Genomic DNA, 21268 nt, shown 5'->3' with positions numbered 1-21268 from the left:
GTAAAATGGCTTCCTCTCGGAAGGAAATGGGAGGGGCAGTGCCTCTGCTAGCAAGCTGAGCTTGAGGGAAGTGGACAAACCAGAAACTCCACCATGTGCTTGGAGGAAACCATACCACACAGACTTGTCAGAATTATATAAGTAATATTATTCTTGTGATTTTTCTGTGCACGTTTTAAGAGGTGTTAGGACCCTGTGGTGTATTCTGGGGGGTTGCTAGCGGAAAATAGGGTCTTACTCCAAATGTCTGCATGTTAAAAATCTGACACTTCATCAATTAATGTCCATACTCCTTGCGCACATTTGTGTAATTTTTGGTAAATGTCTGATATTGGTAAATCGACCAAAAAGTGCAAAATGTTGTCATTTCTGAATCCCAGCTCGCAGGAACATGGGGCTTGAACAGAGACCTGTCTTAATTCATCTGTAATGTGTACATGTAATGTCAACCACTTGTGTATCTGGGAAATATGTATTTGAATCAAATATAGATTTGTGGGCAAATTGACCAGGGGAGGATCCTCTGACCCATAAACACACCTCATCATGATGACACTCCATTTCCTTCCCCCAATCATGGGAGAGGGGAGAATTGGGCCAATGACAAGTAGAGAGGGGCAGGCTCAGTTATGCCACGCACACACCCACTTTCTAAACACATAAAAGCAGACAGTGCAGGGCAGGTAGGGGCATTCACTTTCCACTTTCTTGCGGGACGCTTTGCCGGGAGACTTCAGACTTCACATCCAGAGATCCAGACTTCAAATCCATCAATCTCCAGAGACAAGAAATTAACTCCAGAATTTGTAGCAGAGAGGCCTGAATCCACAAGCTGAATCCTCTTCAGCAGGCCTCAAAACCAACCAAACTATTCAACAGCCGGGCGAGCTGTTTGAAATCTTTGCCAAGAACTTTTGCAAGAACCTTTAGCAGTATCCAGAAAGCAGTGCTATATCCGGAACCAGAGACAACCGCAAACCAGACCATTGTGAGCAGAACCGGTGCTTTACAGACCCAGAGAGCAGAGCTGACCCAGATAGCCAGGACTTCAGAACCACCCGCCGGAAGTCCTGACCAGACCTTGACGGCTTATTTCAAAAATATAGTGTGAGTACTCACTGTGCAAAACCAATCTCTTAGTTTAAAATAATCTAATCCAAACTATTTTAGCCTATTAGAACTGCCTCCTAGAGTCGTGTCATACTGTCATCTTTAAACCTGAAAACTGTCATCTGTCATTCTGAGCTTTAAAATTTAAAATCCGAAAAACTACCAAATCGGCCGTATCTCTGGAACCGTTTGTGCTAGGAGCGAGCTTTAACTGGTCATCTTAAAGCTAAGATTCTAAGCTTTCCAACAAGCCTAAAATCGACTTCCATATAGTGCCTCCGTAATCGCGCTCGACACACGCGACTAAATTTGCTGCGATTTGACATTTTGCTTAATTTCAGCCATGTGTAAAAAGATTTGTCCTTGCTTTCCTTGCTGAAATTCGTATGCAACCTGACAATCATTCATAGAGCATTGCTAAAGTGATCCTGAATTAATTTAAGTATCTCTCACTCACCCTGAACTTCCTGTCGGGAATTAAAAGCCTTTTTAGCATATTTTTCACTTCATTGCCACCACATTCAAAGCATTTTGGGCCTGTGTTTTAAAATCATACCTGTTTTTCTCTAAGCTTGCTAGGGGGGAACTGCATTTCGTATTGCATTTTTGTTGGGATTCTTGAAGACTGTGTGCTCTCCTTCCATTTCTTACATTGCATAGGGAAGAGGGGGTGGGGGAATTGCCAGAGAAAAAGTGATTATATTATCTTTTGCTAAAATCATATCAAGTTATTTCTGTACTGCATTTTGTTCCTCATTGCTTTTCCCTTGAAACCATACAAGTATTTTCTCTGCCTTATCCATCCTATACCAACTCCTCATTGATTGTAAAGAAGTGTGCTAGTGTCAGATTACCGATTGTTGATCAACATTATATTCATAAGTGTGATATCAATTATTAATTTATTATAAAAGTGTGTTATGTATATACTGTTTAATTTTTCAAATAAAACCTTTTAATTTGCGAAACAAACCTACTTCTTGGCTCAGTGGGGTCAGGGGGATTCTAAGAGAGGGGTGTGATATAAGGGTTGTCATCCAGAGTACATGAACTGGACATAAAAATATATCAATAAGGGTTTCCATCAGCATCCCAGACTAGGCATTGACTTAGCTGTAGTGTTGAATTGAATCCGCTTACAAAGTGGGGGCTCGGAGCCGGGATATTCTGGGTTAGGTTTACCACTTGTGCAGCTTAATACAGTATGCCAACTGACCAGATACACATATCCGGTTAGATCACCACGCTTTTTTACACTGTGAAAGCACCCCTCAAAGGAACGCTCTAAGGAAACAGTCTGTTTTGCAAAATAAAATACAAACTTCTGTAAGTCAGGAAGGAACTCAAATTCTAGAATGACGTCACTTGTAGACATCAAAATAGCCAGAGAGCACTTCTTACATAAGCTATTTGTGAGAGGTGAATGGCTTGAGCAGGGCCAGTATGCGTGGTTGCAGGCAATCACGCAACAGGTCACTGCAACTGGGTTAGACATCTGGAGAGATCAGGGTCCCTTACATGTGGCCCTGAGTGAACTATACATGGCTCCTAAAGCTAAAGATGAACACGACAAGATGGTTAGGATAGCGGCATATTTGTATCTATATATGGGAGCCATGCAGGACAAATGTGCTGAAGGCCAAGATCTGGCAAATAGGCAACAGATCGAGTTAGAGAAGGCCCAATCTGACCTGGTCTCTTCTGAGCAGAGGATGCAGAGAAGCCAGGAGTCAGAAAATGAGAGCAGACAGTATCTCATTAAAATCAAAGAGGACATGTGTATCCTGCAACAGGAAAGGTCTGACCAGGATACCAGATTTCTGGCCTTGCAGAAGGAGTACCAAGAAGGTTTGGACTCCCTACTGCAGAGCCAGAAAAAGCTGGAGCAACAATTAGATTTCAATAGGGCATGTGCTGAGCAGGTAGTCACCCTGCAAAGCCACCTAGATAAAGAAAAGGCAGAGAGCAATAAACTGATCCTGAAAGACCTGGATACCCAGGCAGAGTTTGATCAGGAGCACCAGAAAGCTGGTGCCCTTCAAAGGCAAAGGGACGACCTGGCGGCATAGATGCAGACTCTTAGTCAGGAAAGGGACACCTTAGGCCAGGAAGTCTGCCATTTAAAAAGAAAAACTGAAGAAAATCACTTGGCCCTCCAGGGGCTGGGTGACCTCCAAAAAGAGCATCAGAACCTGTTATAGCACAGCAGGAGGGTGGAAAAGGCTCTGGCAAGAAAGGAGCAGGCCAGTAGGGATGGGACTCAGGAGGTAACCTTCCTGCAGCAAAGACTGGCCCAGTACTCCAGGACCAATCAGGAGGCACAGAGAGAGAATGAGGCTCTCTGCCAGCACAATGATAGGCTCCAGAAACAGGTAGCCATGCAGGAGAGACTGATAGAGTCTAGTAAGGCCTTAACTGAGGAACTGAAAGCGCAGGCTCTTGCATTGCAACAGGGAGCAGGGGCTGATAGAGATGAGGTTCGCTGGGAAAGGGAAATACCTGAGCATAACCTCAGGAGCCCTAGTGCCAGAGGCCTTCATCTCTCAGTCCCTGGACTCTGCCACCCCCATGTCCCCTGGCGCACATGAGCACAGGGCCACAGGGATGGCAGATTACTATCCTGCCAAAAGTATGGGGCTCATAGCCCAGTACCACCCAGGAATGGAGGGGCGGGCATCTGGGTATGGGCACCCAAGCACAGTGCAATTTAGTGGGGAACCCCAGGAGAGTAGGCCCACTAAAGGCATCCTGAAAACCTCTGCCCAGTTAGGTCAGTGGGGGGGTACCCATCAAATCCTGGCAGCAAGGAGGGATCTGAAGACTCCTCTGAGCGTTACAGGACACAGGAGACCAAGTCCCCACATTCTGCCAACCATTCCCAGGCTCGCAGAATCCGGGAAAACCTGGAAGATCAGACGGGCACCTCTGGGAGCAGTGCTTCGGAGTCAGAGGATGAATGGACCAGGGTTAACCGAACCAAAAAGGCCAATAAGGAAAAAAGGGCCCTGCTTAAGGACGCATTGAAACAAATAAAGGCAATAAGGAGTGTCATCGCGCCTTATCATAAGAACGCCAAGTATTCTGTTTGGGAACACTTGGAGCTCTATGAGCAAATGATGGAGACTTTCCATTTGAAGGACAGCAGTAGCTGCATCCAGTACGTCAAATGAACATTCTCCCCAGAATACTCCAGTTTCTTTGCAGGGCTGGAGGACCAAAACCATTCAAGATGCTCCGCATATAGGGCGGCCATCTTGAAACATTTTTCTGTTCATAGAGATCCTCAAGAGGCTCGCAAGGCAGCCTACAATTTGCAATGTGGGGAGGATCAGGCCCCACAAGAATTTGTGCAAAAATTGAAGCGTGCCTTTGCGCAGACCACCAGAAGGGTGCGCACGGACAGCAAAGAATTTGTCAATACTTTTTTCCATGCCTTGCCCAAATACATCATGACCCAGCTAGTGAGAGATTTTCACGAGAAAAGGTCACTAGACTGGGTCATTGAACAGGCTACCCGGATCTATGAGGTGCAGAAGCCCATAGAAAATAAAAGTAATGCGCAGAAAAACCAACAGCACCCCTGCTGCTGCCAAGGTGGCGGAGGTAAAGGTTGCCCCCGTTTTAGATTTGGAGATGGGGGGCCTAAAAACCTGCCTGCACCAAATAATTCACAGCCCAGAAGGCCCTCGGGCCAGTCACAGACAGGGAGTCGAGGAGGTAGTCCCACAAATGGGGTCCCTCGCTCCCCTGATTATGTAAGTCCCCGCTACAAGGGAAACCGACCCATCCTGGGTTATGTGTGGACACCTCCAGCCCAAGGGGGGGGGGATCCAGCCAAGCACCTGACCCAGGGAACTTCCCTCCTAACTTCCCCCAGGAGGGCAGAAATTCCCTAATCCTGGGCAGAACTTTTTTCCCAGGTATCCACCCAATTTCCAGCCCCAAAATCATCCATCCTTCTTTCCCCAATTCCCTGAGCCCAGACAACCTAATCCGGGAGAGGGGAGGCCAAGGGCGGAGGGGTACCCAAATCTTCCCAATCTGGGGTATTACCAGAGAAGGGATAGCTACCCTTCCCGGGATCAGCCCAGGGGAGAAAATAGAGCCCCGTATCAGCCTGAGCGGGTTTCACAACTTGAGCGCCAGGTCCAAAATATGGCACGGGATCTGGGTCACATACTGAGGGCTCAACAGAACCCTCAGATGAGCATGCCACCGCAGAATGCCCCAAACTCTGGGCCTGGTGCTTCAGAACAATGACGGGGCAGCACCCCGATAACCCACCGTTCCCAGGGAGGAGGCACAAGGGGAAGGGGGGTGTAAAGCCTTGGAGGAAGCTTCCTTCCCAACTTGTAAACAGCCCCTGGAAAACCAGGAACCGGAAACCAAATCTCTTACCCCTGAAAGTCTGCCACCCAAGGAGTAGAGAGGAGGTAGGAGAAACAAAAGACCCAAACAGACCCACTTTGTGGAGGAGGTACAGGTCTTCCAATTTGAGGGAGAGGGATCCTCGGAAGATCCTGGGAATAGGATCTTCTCCTTCAGAGATGGGGGAACTCCTCCCAAGGAAAAATGGGTCCCAAGAGATTCCAATCCAGACTGGGTAGATGTGGGGATTGAGCTGTCGCCGCCCATCATTCTATCCCAGAACCAACAAAACCAAAAACCCCTGGTTCAAACCCATCCTGGTGACTGCCTCCCAAAAGGCAGGGGCAGCCCAGAACCGGAACCCGAGGAACCTAAAACTGAATCAACAGACTGGGTAGATGTGGGGATTGAGCTGTCGCCGCCCATCATTCTATCCCAGAACCAACAATACCAAAATCCCATGGGTCACACCCATCCTGATGACTGCCTCCAAAAGGGGGGGCCGGCCCAGAACCCGAAACCATTTCCAGTTGCCAACTTTTTCTTTCAGATTCCCCAGGCTCTCCACAGAATTCTGCCCAAATCTCTTCGCTAGCAATGTCCAAAACCAGAAAATTAGCCCACCAGTTGTCCAAAAAGGTGCATTATCTGTGCCCCCTTGAGGAGAAGGAGGGAAGATACTAAGCCCCGGTACAAGTACAGGGGCAGGGTACAATTTTGGCACTGGTGGACACTGGATCCCAAGCTACCCTTCTGTCCAAAAGGGCCTTTGATGAACTAAATGCAGGAAGGGGGGAGAATTACCGTATTCCTCTCACCTCTCTTCCTGGACAACTGCAGAACTTTGACGGGAAGGAAATTCCTATCAAGGGGACTGCAGATTTGAACATCAAAATTGGGCGACACAAGGTGAAACACCCGGTCATAGTAGTGACTCCAGAGGGCACCCCTTGTTTACTAGGGAACGACCTCCTGAGAAGGTTGTCACCCCTATAGATTGTGTAAACAAGGTCCTCTGTCAAGTCGACCAATAAAATTAAAACAGAGTGTCAACCATGTTAGTTTAAATGGCACCTGCCACATGGTTGAACAAAAATCTGACCAAGTAGAATTTCACTTCCAGAACAACCAAATTCCAGATGTGACAGTAATAGCAGTAGGACAACAGACTGGTGATGGGGGGTCCTCTCTATTTCTGAAAATCAACCTTCCTACCAGTTTAAGGTGGTATTCCACACTGGAAGGAAACACTCTGAAATTCTTTACCAATCCACATTCAGACACTCCCACTCCTATAGTCCAGAAAGATGTGAAATCAGCTCAGAGCCTGGCTGATATTCAGCAAATTGGAGAGCAGTTGTTCATCCCTGTTCAGTTAAATGATGGGAAGGACTCTGTTCTCACTCGAGTGTGTGTGAACAATGGTAAGAGCTTCATCAGCGAAGCCATGTTCCGCCAACTCCCAAAAGATCCAGCCATTCCCACATTCAAACTGATAGACAAATGGGAAATGGATATGGAAACACCCATTTCCAAACATCTCCTGCCAAGCAGGTGTATGCTCAAAATCTCCATTGGCAACAAGAGCATAGTCCATAATTGTTGGGTCGTGCGAGACGTCACTGCCGCCTTTTACTTAGGCAGTGGCATTCTCAATCGTTTCGCCATTAGTTTGGACCTAATAAACTTCAATGCTTGGTCCTGATTAGCGGATAATCCCATGGGCTTTGATGATCAAGAAAAAGCATTTAGGTCAGCTCAATTGCTACCTTTTGCAGTTGAAATTCAGCTTAAAGAGGAAGTCACCATCCCAGAAAGGACCCGACAATTCTCCCTGGAAGTGAAAGTTAAAAGAGGACAAAAATTGAAAAACCCTAATGCTTATATTCATCTAAATGCTTCTCTCCAACAGCAAGGGTTAGGGGTAAACCCAACACCATTAGTCAACATAGAACATGACACCCTTCCAATAGAGGTGGATAACAGCGACTTAAAGAGTATTACTCTAGCCGCAGGCACTATTATTGGAATGGCCGTTGATGACCGACATTTTTCCATTGATCTAGGAAATGAACTGTTAGGACCAATCCCCAAGGACTGTTTTGACAGTGACAGTGATGACAATACAACACCAGACAGGATCTTCACCCGGCATGGGGGGAACTTCCTGGTGTACACTTCCTGCCCTTATGGAACGGAAGATGTCCTTGTGACTTCAGGAGGGATGAGGTGATTTTCCAGGTCCATGAGGGCTGACTTTCCCACCTGAAGCCTCCAGTCCAAATCAGCACTCTGACCAGGGACTTCTCCACCCAGCTGGAGGAGGCCGCTGAGATAGCCAAACCAGAAGTCTTTCCAGGCTTCAGGCAGATGATGGAAGAGAGAGTCAACCTGGCTGATGCCTGTGTGACTCTGGAACAGAAGCAAAAGTTGAAACAAGTTTTCTTGGATTTCCAAGATCTCTTTGCAGTAGACTCATATGACTGTGGTCGCACCGACATCCACACAACAACAATTCCCACAGACCCTGGCATGACTCCAGTGTTTGTGAAGCAATAGTGCTTGCCTCTCGCATCCATGGAGTCCCTTACTGAAATAATTAAGAACCTTGAGTCCCGGGGAATTATCCGTCCAGTACACAGCACTTTCAATAATCCGGTGCTGGGAATATTGAAGCCAAACAGCCAGTGGAGACTCTGCGCCAACCTTAGGGAGCTCAAAAAATGGGTCCATACTTCCCGATGGCCTCTGCCCTACATTGACCAAGCGCTGGCCCAGATCCAGGGGTCACAGGTATTCACTGCAATAGACCTGACCAATGGATGCTGGACCGTGCCTGTCAGTAGGGAGGACCAATACAAACTGCCTTTTACCTTTGGGGGCCAGCAGTACACATGGACCTGGACTCCCTTCGGATACCTCAACTCCGGTAATGAATTCAACATTTTCCTACATAAGGCCATGACCGACCTGGGTGCGAGGGGTAACCTGGCTTATGTAGATGATGTCCTCATCAAAACTTCATCTGTGGAGGAACACATAGCGGAGATCCGTTATGTTCTGACACAGTTGAGGGCCGCCGGAGCAAAACTTTCCTTTCAGAAAGCACAGTGGTGTAGAACCTGTGTTAATTTCTTGGGGCATGAGCTTACTCCTCAAGGTCTCTGTCCCCAGGAAAAGAAAGTGGAAGCACTTCAGAAACTGAAGGATCCCACAACTCTGCGGGAACTAAGGAGCCTCCTTGGACTGACTAATTACAGCAGAAAGTTCATTGAGGGCTACGCAGAGATCACTAGACCCCTGATTCATCTCCTGAAGGGGGGGGTCAAGTGGGAATGGGGTCCAGAACAAGCCGAGGCAGTAAGACAACTCAAGAGAAGCCTCTCACAAGCGCCTTGTCTAGCTTACCCTGTCAGAAAGAAGGAGTTCTTCCTGGAGACAGGGTTTTCTAATACGTGCTTGACGGCAGTATTATACCAAAAGCATGACAAGGTCAATAAAGTAATCTCCTATGCGAGCAAAACTTTATCCTCTGTGGAGGAAAAATTCAACGATTGTGAGAAGGCACTCCTGGCAACGGTGTGGGCATTGAAGAATTACCGCCCGTTTATCCAGGGGGAACACATCATAGTGGAGACTCCACACCAGCCTCTGCAATATCTCCAAAGTGACAGAATCCGGCCCGGAAATGTGAGTAATTCCCGAATTACTTCCTGGATTCTGTCAATGCAAGGCTTTCCTGTGGAGGTCAGATATGGCCAAAACAAGAAGAGTCCCCTCGCGCAAGGTCTGGCTGACTTGCATCACTGTGCCAGAGAAAACTGTCTTGAGGACGAAAGTCTAAAAATCAAGGACACCATGGAGGCATACCTTAATTCCCCCCACAAAGCCTTTGAAGAAGACAAGTGTGAGGGAATGCCCACTTTCTATGTGGATGGATGTTCTTACCATGTTGACAACAACGGGGAGAAAGAACTGGTGGCCGGCGTAGGGAATGCATGGGTGAAGGAGTTTCCAGAACCCTCCGCTGGGTAAAAAATTGGTCCCCGAAGTAGTCAGGTGGCAGAATTGATGGAGTGCATCAAGCCATCCTCACTGCTGTCCAACATCAACTCCACGAACTGGTCATAATCACAGATTCGGATTATGTACGGAATGGGTTCGTGGAGCACCTGGTTAACTGGAAAACCAGAGGCATGCTATGTGCTAATAACAAACTTTTGAAACATGGGAAGTTAATCCAAACCATTGATGATCTGGTCACATCGAATGGGATGACCATCTACTGGAAAAAGATCAAGGGTCATTCCAAAGTAGAGGGACCAGACAAAACTGGAAATGACTTAGCTGATCAGCTGACCAAAACCGGGGCCATCCAAGGGGATCTAATAGAAATAGAGTCCCTGTTGGGGGAAATCCAGGTCACTGCTATCACTAGGTCCCAGACAAATGCTCACAATGATCTTTCAACTGCACAATAGAGTAAGGAGACCCCTGATGCTGATTTATTTACGGCTCAAAAGGGGGATCCAATAATTAGTAAGTTTTACCAACACATTGAGGACCCTGAGAACTTTCCCCTGACGGATACCGATTACATTGGGAAAGAGCACCTAAGAGTGTTGATGAAATGTCCAAAAAGGTTCTGAATCCAAGACGGTTTGTTGGTAAGGAAATGCCAAGCTGGCCATGATCAGTGGGTGGTCCCTACCTCATTCTGAAGCCTGATGTTAAGTCACGCCCATGATGCGGCCACCGCCGGTCATAGTTTGTTTCACACAACACTGGAAATCTTAAGAGAGGTTTCATACTGGCCACACATGGGGCAGGACCTCGACCAATACTTGAAGGGGTGTCTTGTGTGTGCACAATTTCAGCCATCATCCCTCACACACCGTGCGCCTCTCCAAAAGAGGGGGATGACACTGCCATGGTCAGATTTGCAAATTGACTTTGTAGGCCCTGTGATTCGCTTGTCTAGAGGAAACAAGTACATGTTGACTGTCACATGCTTGTTTACCAAGTGGGTGGAATGTCTCCCGGCCCCAAATTGCAAGGCAGAAACAGCAGCTGCCCTGATGATTAACCACATCTTTTCCTGTTTTGGTCTACCTCAAAGGATTGAGTCAGACAGAGGTAGCCATTTCACCAGCGAGGTAATGACAAAGATGTGGGAGATACTGGGGGTCAAAAGGAAGTTACATATTGCTTACCGGCCAGCTTCTTCTGGGGCAGTAGAACGCTACAACCGGGCCATTGTGAGCATCTTAAAAAAGTTTGTGGCAGATTCTGGGCCAAGTTGAGATATCCGATTACCTCTGGTCCCAATGGCCATCAGATCTACCCCTTCATCTGCAACTAAAATGTCACCATTTGAGTTGATGACTGGACGCAAGATGGTGCTTCCTCAGCATTTGCTCTACAGGACCCAAGAGAAGACACTGATAAATGCCTCCACAACTTATGAGTATGTGGAGAATTTAAGGAGACACCTCCAACATGCTTTTGCCCATGCCCAGCGGAATCTAGAAAGATCAGCTGAGAGTATGAAAACGCATTATGATTTGAAAACCACCAGGAAGGAATATGATGTGGGAGACCGGGTCTATCTATAAAATTTCCAAAGGAACCAGGCCAAACAGCGAAAATGTTTGCCTACATGGAAGGGACCCTTTGAAATTATAGACATGATCTCCCCTGTTGCCTACAAAATCCGCATCCCCAAAGGTAATTTGGCGGAAGGGGAAGATAAGTGGGTCCATATTAATCAGATGAAGTGTTGCCATCCCAGGTACACTCTGCAACAACTGGAGGAATCCACTGGAATCCCAGAGGGGGCCGCTCCAGTGTAATGCAGTTCCAACCCTAAAATATTCCACAGATAGCATATAAAATTCTGTGATTCTTGAATATATATGTTCTTGTCTCCTAATTTAAAAAAAAAATGTATATGTTCATATCTTCTGATTTATAAAATGTATATGTTCACCACAACATTAGTAGTGGTGGAAAAATGTCTAGGAATGTGTATTGCTGCTTTGCTTTATCATCCTAGGAGAGATGAAACCATGGAAACTGACCAAGGAGAACGACCCAGGGACCGGGAGCAAAGATCCGAGGGGCCCGGGGTACCGCCCAATATTCCCATCAGGACAGGCGAGGAGAACCGATCGATCCAACCGGATGGAGGAAAAGATGCAGAATTAGGAGAAGATGATGCGGACATACCAGCGTGTGGATCAAAACATTCTTTGCATCCGACTCCCCCTCGACTCAAATTCAAAGTTTTGACCCATGTTGAATTATTAGATGGGGTAGATGTAGGGATGAGCTGTCGCCGCCCATCATTCTATCCCAGAACAAAACTAAATCAATAGACTGGGTGGATGTGGGGATGAGCTGTCGCCGCCCATCATTCCATCCTAGAACCAGGAAAACCGTGCGGTTGTGCGCACACCAAAATGGTTGTCTAACCTGCCACCCACCAGTGCCAGCATGAAGGACCGGAAGCGCCAGGGGTGAAAGGTGGTGTCAAAGGAAAATAACAGTGTTGTTAGACCAAAAGCGCCTGAAAATCACCTTTGTTTTCCTGAATGCAAGCTCAAAGTGCCTATTTCAAACATTGCAGGATATTCAAAAATCTTACTGAACACCAGCAGACATCTGGCAGAATGAAGTGTTGTGTGCATACAAAATCTGGGAAGATGAAGAGCCCAAAACAATGTTTATAACAAAACTGGCTGAGCTGTGGATGTCAGCAGCTTAAGTGAAATTGGATTTAAAACCACTAAAATCGAAATGTTTAAATTAAATGAGTGACCTACTTTTGAGTGTCACATAGTTTGCAACTGTTAAATGTCATGGTTTTGAACTTAGAATCAGCATTCTAGCTGCATGTGTAAAAGTTGTAAGTTTGATTTAAACTGGGAACAAACAGGACATTTAGCTGAAGCTTGGCTTAAAGAAATTGAATTCTGCCTGACAACTACCCCCGACACGAGTTGAACTGGCTTTAACGCTCACCTGACTCCCACGGGGGCGCTGGCCTGGTTCGCGCTGCTGTGACCTCGTCTAAGGTGATGCGCAGGGTTCGGAAGACGGACTGGACCGGGCCCCAGATCTGGCTTGTCTGACTCGCAGAAGTATACTTCTGTAGGTGAGAATAGGGGGTTAACTGTCTGTGGGGGAATTCAATCGTCCTCCCACTTACCCCTCTCACCCTCCTCAAAACCCTTCTGTGCTTCCCCGTAGCGTCTCACCTTAGGGTCTGAAAGGACGAGCTCTCCATCCTGCTTCTGATGCAGGGGCGCGTTGGTATCCAGTTACGTCACTGGATTTTCGGATGGGTGAGAACCAAACTTGCTTGGCTTCCAGGTAAGTTTTTCTATAAGTGGTTCCTCTTGTGTCCATGCATTAATGTTCTAATGCTAATGTCTTTTTCCCCATAGGGGCCGGGGTACGGAATGCCGGGGAACAGGCACCGACCCGAGGTGAGCGGTGAAATCCTTGAGGAAATCAGGTAAGTCTTTAATGAGTGTTTTGGTAATGTCTTTTCATTCACTCATTAATGCTGATGTCTTTTTCCCCTTAGGGGCCGGGGTCCTAAAATGCCTGGATGCGGCGCGGACCCGAAATGAAAAGGGAATGACCCAACAGGTAAGTCTTGACATGGAGTTTTAGCTTCCCTTTTCCCTTCTTTCTCTCACCTTTGTTCTTGTCTTTTTTCTCCCTAGGTGCGGGGGCGCAACTGCGAATCCGGAACGGTCGCTGCTGAACATGGAGGCGCCCTGTAAAGGTGAGTAGAATGCGGCGCTGCAGCGATTGATGCAATGTGCTTTTAAAAATAAATGTCTTCCTTTTCAGGATTGTCGGCGAAATGTCTCTGGGATGCAGATTTAGCAGGTGAGGCATTTTCCTTCTTCTGTTCTCTTGTTCCCTTCCTTTGCAGGTGATTCAGGATGCTGGCAGGTGTGGCGGAAGTCAAGATGCAGGAGCAGACACGGTGAGCGTCCAGCTGCTAGATGCAGAACAACGCGAAGCACGTGTGGCTGATCGGGTGTGGTTTAAATAGCCTTGGAAGAAGTTCCTAGAATGTGTCCTTCCTCCAATCAGGTATGTATCCTTCCCCGACCACGCCCGGGTGGTAAATGAGTCCCACAGGTAAAGTAGTTCCTTTCAGGCCTCAAGGAGGCCGGGGTTCTGCAGCATGGTCTGCATCAGGTAAGTGCACCCAAACACTTTCATAATGAGCCTGGCGCCTATGGCGCGAGGACTGACGTTTTCTATGACCCTGGCGCCATAGGCGCCAGGACGCTGTCCAAAGGGCCCCTATAAGGGGTTGCTGGGACCTTCCCCGGGGACTTGATGTCCTCTATCGGGGACGCAGGGCCTGAGCCGGCTCCCCGGGAGCGGGCATCGTGACAGCACTCCCCCCCAAGGCCCCTCCCAAGGTTGTTCCCTCCGGGGGTTTTGGTTTGTTTGCAAAGAGTCGGTGGAATTTCCTGACTAATCGAGGTGCATGCACATGGTCACTGGGTTCCCACGACCTCTCCTGAGGTCCGTACCCCTTCCAATCAATTAGGTAGAAAAGCTTTGACCTAAACATTTTTTAATCTAAAATGTTCTTCACTTCGAATTCGGGTTCCCCATCTATTTGAATAGGTTCTGGAGGTTTGAGTAGTCGTGTTCCGGGTACCACTGGTTTCAGAAGTGACACATGAAAAACAGGGTGAATTCGCATATTAGCTGGTAAATCAAGTTTAACCGCTACTGGGTTAATTATTGCCGTAATAGAATAAGGTCCCAGATATTTTGAGTTAAAAGTTCGAGGCCCTTTGAGCGGTAAATGTCTGGTAGCTAACCACACTTGATCCCCAATCTGATACGGAGGTGCTTCACTCCGATGTAGGTCAGCATTCTCCTTGTATTTTCTCTTGGCTTGTTGTAAATGCGTGGTTGCCTCTTTGAAGGCTAAGGGTAATGGTAGAATGCAGATGTTCTACTGCGGGCACTCCGAGGTTCTGAGGTGAGTCGAGGTTTGAGGTTCAAGGGTGATGTCCAAACAAGGTATAAAAAGGACTATGGCCAGTTCCAGAGTGTACCGAATTATTATATGCGTATTCGGCTATCCAAAGAATGTCTTTCCAGTTGCTTTCAGATTGCTGTAACATACACCGTAAGTACTGCTCAAGGGTCTGATTTGTCCTCTCGGTCTGACCATCGGTCTGAGGGTGGTGACTGGTCGATAAACTTACGTCGATTTGTGCCATTTGACAATATTTGCGCCAGAAGTGGGAAATGAATTGGCTTCCCCGGTCAGAGATTAGTATAGATGGGAATCCATGTAGCCGAACAATATTTTCGAGGAATTCTTTGGCTAGGACAGAAGCTGAAGGTAAACCTTTCAAAGGAATGAAGTGGGCCATTTTGGAAAACAAATCCATAATTACCAGAATGGTATTGTATCCCGAACAAGGAGGCAAGTCCGTAATAAAATCCATTGATAGGGTGTGCCAGGGTGCTGGCGGTATGTCTAGAGGTTGAAGGAGACCGGCTGGTCTTTTCTTTTGACCTTTATTTTGGGCGCAAACACCACAGGACATCACAAAAGATTTAACATCTTTTCGCCAAGAGGGCCACCAGAATTGTCGTTTCACCTTTTCCATTGTCTTGGCAATGCCGGGGTGTCCCTCTATTAATGTATCATGATAACCTGAAATAACTCGTTCGTGTAAATCCTTGTGCGGCAGGAATAAGCGTCCTTGGTAATAAGGTAAACCATTATCTATGGTAAAGTCTGATCCCTTTTGTATCCAATCCTGTAGGACTGTAGGGTCCAGGAGTTGTTTCACTCTGACTTGAATGTCTTCAAGCGCCTGTAACGAAGTCATGCCTAGAATTCTCTGTTCGGGAATTATTGGTACTGGTTCTGAGTTTGTATCAGATTCTCCCATTCCAATTCAGGATAAGGCGTCTGCTTTGCCGTTCTTGCAGCCAGGTCGATAGGTAATCACGAAATCAAATTCAGCGAAAAACAAAGCCCATCGGAGCTGCCGTGATGACTGAGCCTTGGCGGTTTTCAAATACTGTAAATTCCGGTGATCAGTGATCACCGTGATGGTATGTCGAGCACCAAGCAGGTAATGCCGCAAGGCTTTAAAAGCGGACTTTATGGCTAACAGTTCTTTGTCAGTGATTGCGTAATTAATCTCTGGTGCCGAGAATTTTCTGGACCAAAATGCTACGGGGTGCAGTTGGTTGGTTTCAGGATCTCTTTGAGACAGAACTGCTCCCATGGCTAGGCTGGATGCGTCAGTTTCGACGACATACGGGAGATCTGGACGTGGGTGTTTCAATATAGGTGCTGTGGTAAACTTAGCTTTTAAATCCTGGAAGGCCTGCTCGACTTCTTCAGACCATTCAAAACGTTTATTTTTCCTCAAGAGTGCAGTAATGGGTTGTACTATGCGTGAAAATTCCGGGATAAACCTGCGATAGAAATTGGCAAAGCCGAGCATGCTTTGAACCCCTTTTACAGAGCTAGGTGATGGCCATTTGAGGATGGCATCCACTTTTCTTGAGTCCATTCGGACTCCTTTGGGTGTCAGGATGAAACCGAGAAACTCAACTTCTGTGGTATGGAAAACACATTCCTCCAGTTTAGCAAATAGTTTGTGTTGGCGCAGTTTTTCCAGAACTGCCCTAACGTGTTTTCTGTGATCAGATTCCAAAGAGGAGTACACTAGAATGTCATTGATATAGACGACACCACAAACATCGATGAGTTCCCGAAGAACATCATTCATGAAGAATTGGAAGGCAGCAGGCGCATTGCACAACCTGAAAGGCATTACCTGGTATTCGAATAATCCATATTTTGTACGGAAGGCTGTTTTCCATTCGTCGCCTTCTTTTACTCGCACCAGATGATATGCCCCCCGGAGATCTAACTTGGTGTATATGCAAGCGTCCTTCACCTGGTCAAGAAGTTCAGGAATCAGAGGCAGAGGATAACGGTTTTTAACCGTTATCTGGTTCAATGCGCAGTAATCGATACAAGTTCTAAGGACGCCTTCTTTTTTAGGCACGAAGAACAAAGCCGAGGATGCCGGGGACGTTGACGGGCGAATAAAACCATTGGCGAGGTATTGATCCAAATATTGTCTCAAATGCAGGTTCTCAGGTTCGGTAAGGGCATAAATCCTGCTACAAGGGGGTTGTGCACCGGGCACCAGATCGATTTGGCAATTGTACGCTCGGTGAGGAGGTAACGTGTTGGCCTGTTCCTTTTGGAAGACGTCCTGAAAGTCCTGGTATTCCGGAGGTAATTGCATGGAGGCAGAGGTTAAAGATGCTAGATTAATCTTCAGGTTTTCTGGGTAGCATTTTTGTGCACAATCCGGGAAGGTTATTCTCTTAGCTCGCCAATCAATTCGAGGATTATGTGTCTCTAACCAAGGAATTCCAAGAATAACCTGAAACTGTGGAGCCTTGATTACATCAAACACAACTGCCTCTCGATGGCCGTCAGGACCAATAAGAGTCACCCCAGTAGTGGAATGTGTTACCGGTCCAGAGGCAATTTCAGTTCCATCGACTGTGGTGATGACATCTTTGCTGGTTTTAGGACGGAGAGGGAGGTTAATCCTAGAGGCCAATTCACGATCCACATAGTTTCCAATAGCCCCACTATCGATGTATGCCTTTATTGCATGCAACCGCTTAGGCTTTTCTGGATCTACGAGAACCATTAGCACAATGAAATGCGAGGTCTGAGAGTTAGTTTTCAAGCTCGGCAAGCGGACCCCTACGCTTGTCGGGCTGAGTCGTTTCCCGAAACAGAGTCTTCATGTTTTTTATCAGCGGCTTCTACCGCTTTTCGGGGCGGTTTTGCCAAGCAATCTCGTAGAAAGTGTCCAGAGTTCCCACAATAAAGACATAATTTTAACTGCCGCCTCCTTTCACGTTCCTTTTGAGTTAAGGGTTCTTTAACCCCTCCAATTTGCATAGGCTCAGAGACATCAACTCCCTTGGAGTTAGCGTGGGTCTTGACCAACACCCGGGTCTCAAACCTGGACCGATCTGTTTTACTGTTTTGAAGTCTGTGATCCAATTGGACCACTAAGTCTATATATTCTGTGCATTCTTGGGGCGGATTTACAACTTGGGCCAAGACATCTTTAAGTTCTCCGCGTAGACCTCGATAAAATAACGTGACTCTTTTATCCTCTGGCCATCCCGTTTCCACAATTAGTCTATTAAAGGTTGCAATATAGGATAGGAGGTTCTGAAGTTCGTCATCCAGAGCCTGCCCCTGAGAGTGTCGAGCAAATAACCTTTCCATGCTTGCTTGAAATCCTTGAAAATCACGGAGAATCGGGTCATCTTGAGTAACCAGTGGAACTGACCAATCGGCAGCGCAGCCGCTGAGATATGACAATACAAAGGCTACTTTGGTCTGATCATTCGGGAAGGCCCCAGGTCTGCATAGGAAGTGCAAACGACACTGATTCATGAATACGGCGAATCGTTTGGGGTCCCCAGCAAAGCCTTCAGGTGGGGCCAGCGGCATGTTTCCAGGTAGATTAATCTGCACAGGGTTACTGGGAACCGCCGGAGCGGGGTTCCCTCCGGAACAGGGTAGAGGAGTTTGTCCAGCTTGACCTTGCAAAAGCTGTCTGGCCAGGTCGTCAGTTCTTTCCTTTGATATTATTAATTCCCTCTTGAGGGCATTAGTCTCTTGACGAGCGGCATGTACTTCGGCCCGTAATTCCCCCAGTAATTGGGCCAACTGATCAGTCTCAGAAGTTTCCATAGCACCTGGGTGGGAATTTGTAGGAAGGCTTTGCGTTCTGTAACGCTCACCTGACTCCCACAGGGGCGCTGGCCTGGTTCGCGCTGCTGTGACCTCGTCTAAGGTGATGCGCAGGGTTCGGAAGACGGACTGGACCGGGCCCCAGATCTGGCTTGTCTGACTCGCAGAAGTATCCTTCTGTAGGTGAGAATAGGGGGTTAACTGTCTGCGGGGTAATGCAATTGGCCTCCCACTTACCCCTCTCACCCTCCTCAAAACTCTTCTGTGCTTCCCCGTAGCGTCTCACCTTAGGGTCTGGAAGGACGAGCTCTCCATCCTGCTTCTGATGCAGGGGCGCGTTGGTATCCAGTTACGTCACTGGATTTTCGGATGGGTGAGAACCAAACTTGCTTGGCTTCCAGGTAAGTTTTTCTATAAGTGGTTCCCCTTGTGTCCATGCATTAATGTTCTAATGCTAATGTCTTTTTCCCCATAGGGGCCGGGGTACGGAATGCCGGGGAACAGGCACCGACCCGAGGTGAGCGGTGAAATCTTTGTGCAAATCAGGTAAGTCTTTAATGAGTGTTTTGGTAATGTCTTTTCATTCACTCATTAACGCTGATGTCTTTTTCCCCTTAGGGGCCGGGGTCCGAAAATGCCTGGATGCGGCGCGGACCCGAAATGAAAAGGGAATGACCCAACAGGTAAGTCTTGACATGGAGTTTTAGCATCCCTTTTCCCTTCTTTCTCTCACCTTTGTTTTTGTCTTTTTTCTCCCTAGGTGCGGGGGCGCTACTGCGAATCCGGATGGTCTCTGCTGAACATGGAGGCGCCCTGTAAAGGTGAGTAGAATGCGGCACTGCAGCGATCGATGCGATGTGCTTTTAAAAATAAATGTCTTCCTTTTCAGGATTGTCGGCGAAATGTCTCTGGGATGCAGATTTAGCAGGTGAGGCCTTTTCCTTCTTCTGTTCTCTTGTTCCCTTCCTTTGCAGGTGATTCAGGATGCTGGCAGGTGTGGCAGAAGTCAAGATGCAGGAGCAGACACGGTGAGCGTCCAGCTGCTAGATGCAGAACAACGCGAAGCACGTGTGGCTGATCGGGTGTGGTTTAAATAACCTTGGAAGAAGTTCCTAGAATGTGTCCCTCCTCCAATCAGGTATGTATCCTTCCCCGACCACGCCCGGGTGGTAAATGAGTCCCACAGGTAAAGTAGTTCCTTTCAGGCCTCAAGGAGGCTGGGGTTCTGCAGCATGGTCTGCATCAGGTAAGGGCACCCAAACACTTTCATAATGAGCCTGGCGCCTATGGCGCCAGGACTGACGTTTTCTATGAGCCTGCCGCCATAGGCGCCAGGACGCTGTCCAAAGGGCCCCTATAAGGGGTTGCTGGGACCTTCCCCGGGGACTTGATGTCCGCTTTCGGGGACGCAGGGCCTGAGCCGGCTCCCCGGGAGCGGGCATCGTGACACTGGCTCAACAACTCTTCGCAGGCCTGGCTGCATCCTGCTGCCCCCACCAAAAGGAGATCACACCTCTCTGATTGAATTAAGGGAGGGGTACCTGCAGACTGCAGGAAATTGAACAAAGCCCTGTCCTGGCTCAGGCAATTGTTAAATTAGGGGGGTTGTAAAATGGCTTCCTCTTGGAAGGAAATGGGAGGGCCAGTGCCTCTGCTAGCAAGCTGAGCTTGGGGGAAGTGGACAAACCAGAAACTCCACCATGTGCTTGGGGGAAACCACACCCCTTTGGGCCAAAGAATAATTTTAAAAAAGATGGATAATTCATAGTACGGACTTGTCTGAATTATATAAGTAATATCATTATTCTTATGATTTTTCTGTGCACGTTTTAAGAGGTATTAGGACCCTGTGGTGTATTCTGGGGGGTTGCTAGCTGAAAATAGGGTCTTACTCCAAATGTCTGCATGTTAAAAATCTGACACTTCATCAATTAATGTCCATACTCCTTGCGCACATTTGTGTAATTTTTGGTAAATGTCCGATATTGGTAAACCGACTAAAAAGCGCAAAATGTTGTCATTTCTGAATCCCAGCTCGCAGGAACATGGGGCTTGAACAGAGACCTGTCTTAATTCATCTGTAATATGTACATGTAATGTCAACCACTTGTGTATCTGGGAAATATGTATTTGAATCAAATATAGATTTGTGGGCAAATTGACCAGGGGAGGATCCTCTGACCCATAAACAGACCTCATCATGATGACACTCCATTTCCTTCCCCCAATCATGGGAGAGGGGAGAATTGGGCCAATGACAAGTAGAGAGGGGCAGGCTCAGTTATGCCATGTACACACCCACTTTCTAAACACATAAAAGCAGACAGTGCAGGACAGGTAGGGACATTCACTTACCACTTTCTTGCGGGACGCTTTGCCGGGAGACTTCAGACTTCACATCCAGAGATCCAGACTTCAAATCCATCAATCTCCAGAGACCAGAAATTAACTCCAGAATTTGTAGCAGAGAGGCCTGAATCCACAAGCTGAATCCTCCTCAGCAGGCCTCATAACCAACCAAACTATTCAACAGCCGGGTGAGCTGTTTGAATTCTTTGCCAAGAACTTTTGCAAAAACGTGTAGCAGTATCCAGAAAGCAGTGCTGTATCCGGAACCAGATAGACACACAAACCAGACCGTTGTGAGCAGAACTGGTGCTTGACAGACCCAGAGAGCAGAGCTGACCCAGATAGCCGGGACTTCAGAACCAGCCGCTGGAAGTCCCGTCCAACCTGACCAGACCTTGACGGCTTATTTCAAAAATATAGTGTGAGTACTCACTGTGCAAAACCAATCTCTTAGTTTAAAATAATCTAATCCAAACTATTTTAGCCTATTAGAACTGACTCCTAGAATTGTGTCATTCTGTCATCTTTAAACCTGAAAACTGTCATCTGTCATTCTGAGCTTTAAAATTTCAAATCCGAAAAACTACCTTGAATAAATCGGCCATATCTCCTGAACCGTTTGTGCTA

This window comes from Ambystoma mexicanum, chromosome 2p (genome assembly GCF_040938575.1).
Source record: "Ambystoma mexicanum isolate Mex_15411 chromosome 2p, UKY_AmexF1_1, whole genome shotgun sequence".
Taxonomy (NCBI): domain Eukaryota; kingdom Metazoa; phylum Chordata; class Amphibia; order Caudata; family Ambystomatidae; genus Ambystoma; species Ambystoma mexicanum.
Note: the sequence above shows the minus strand (reverse complement) of the source record.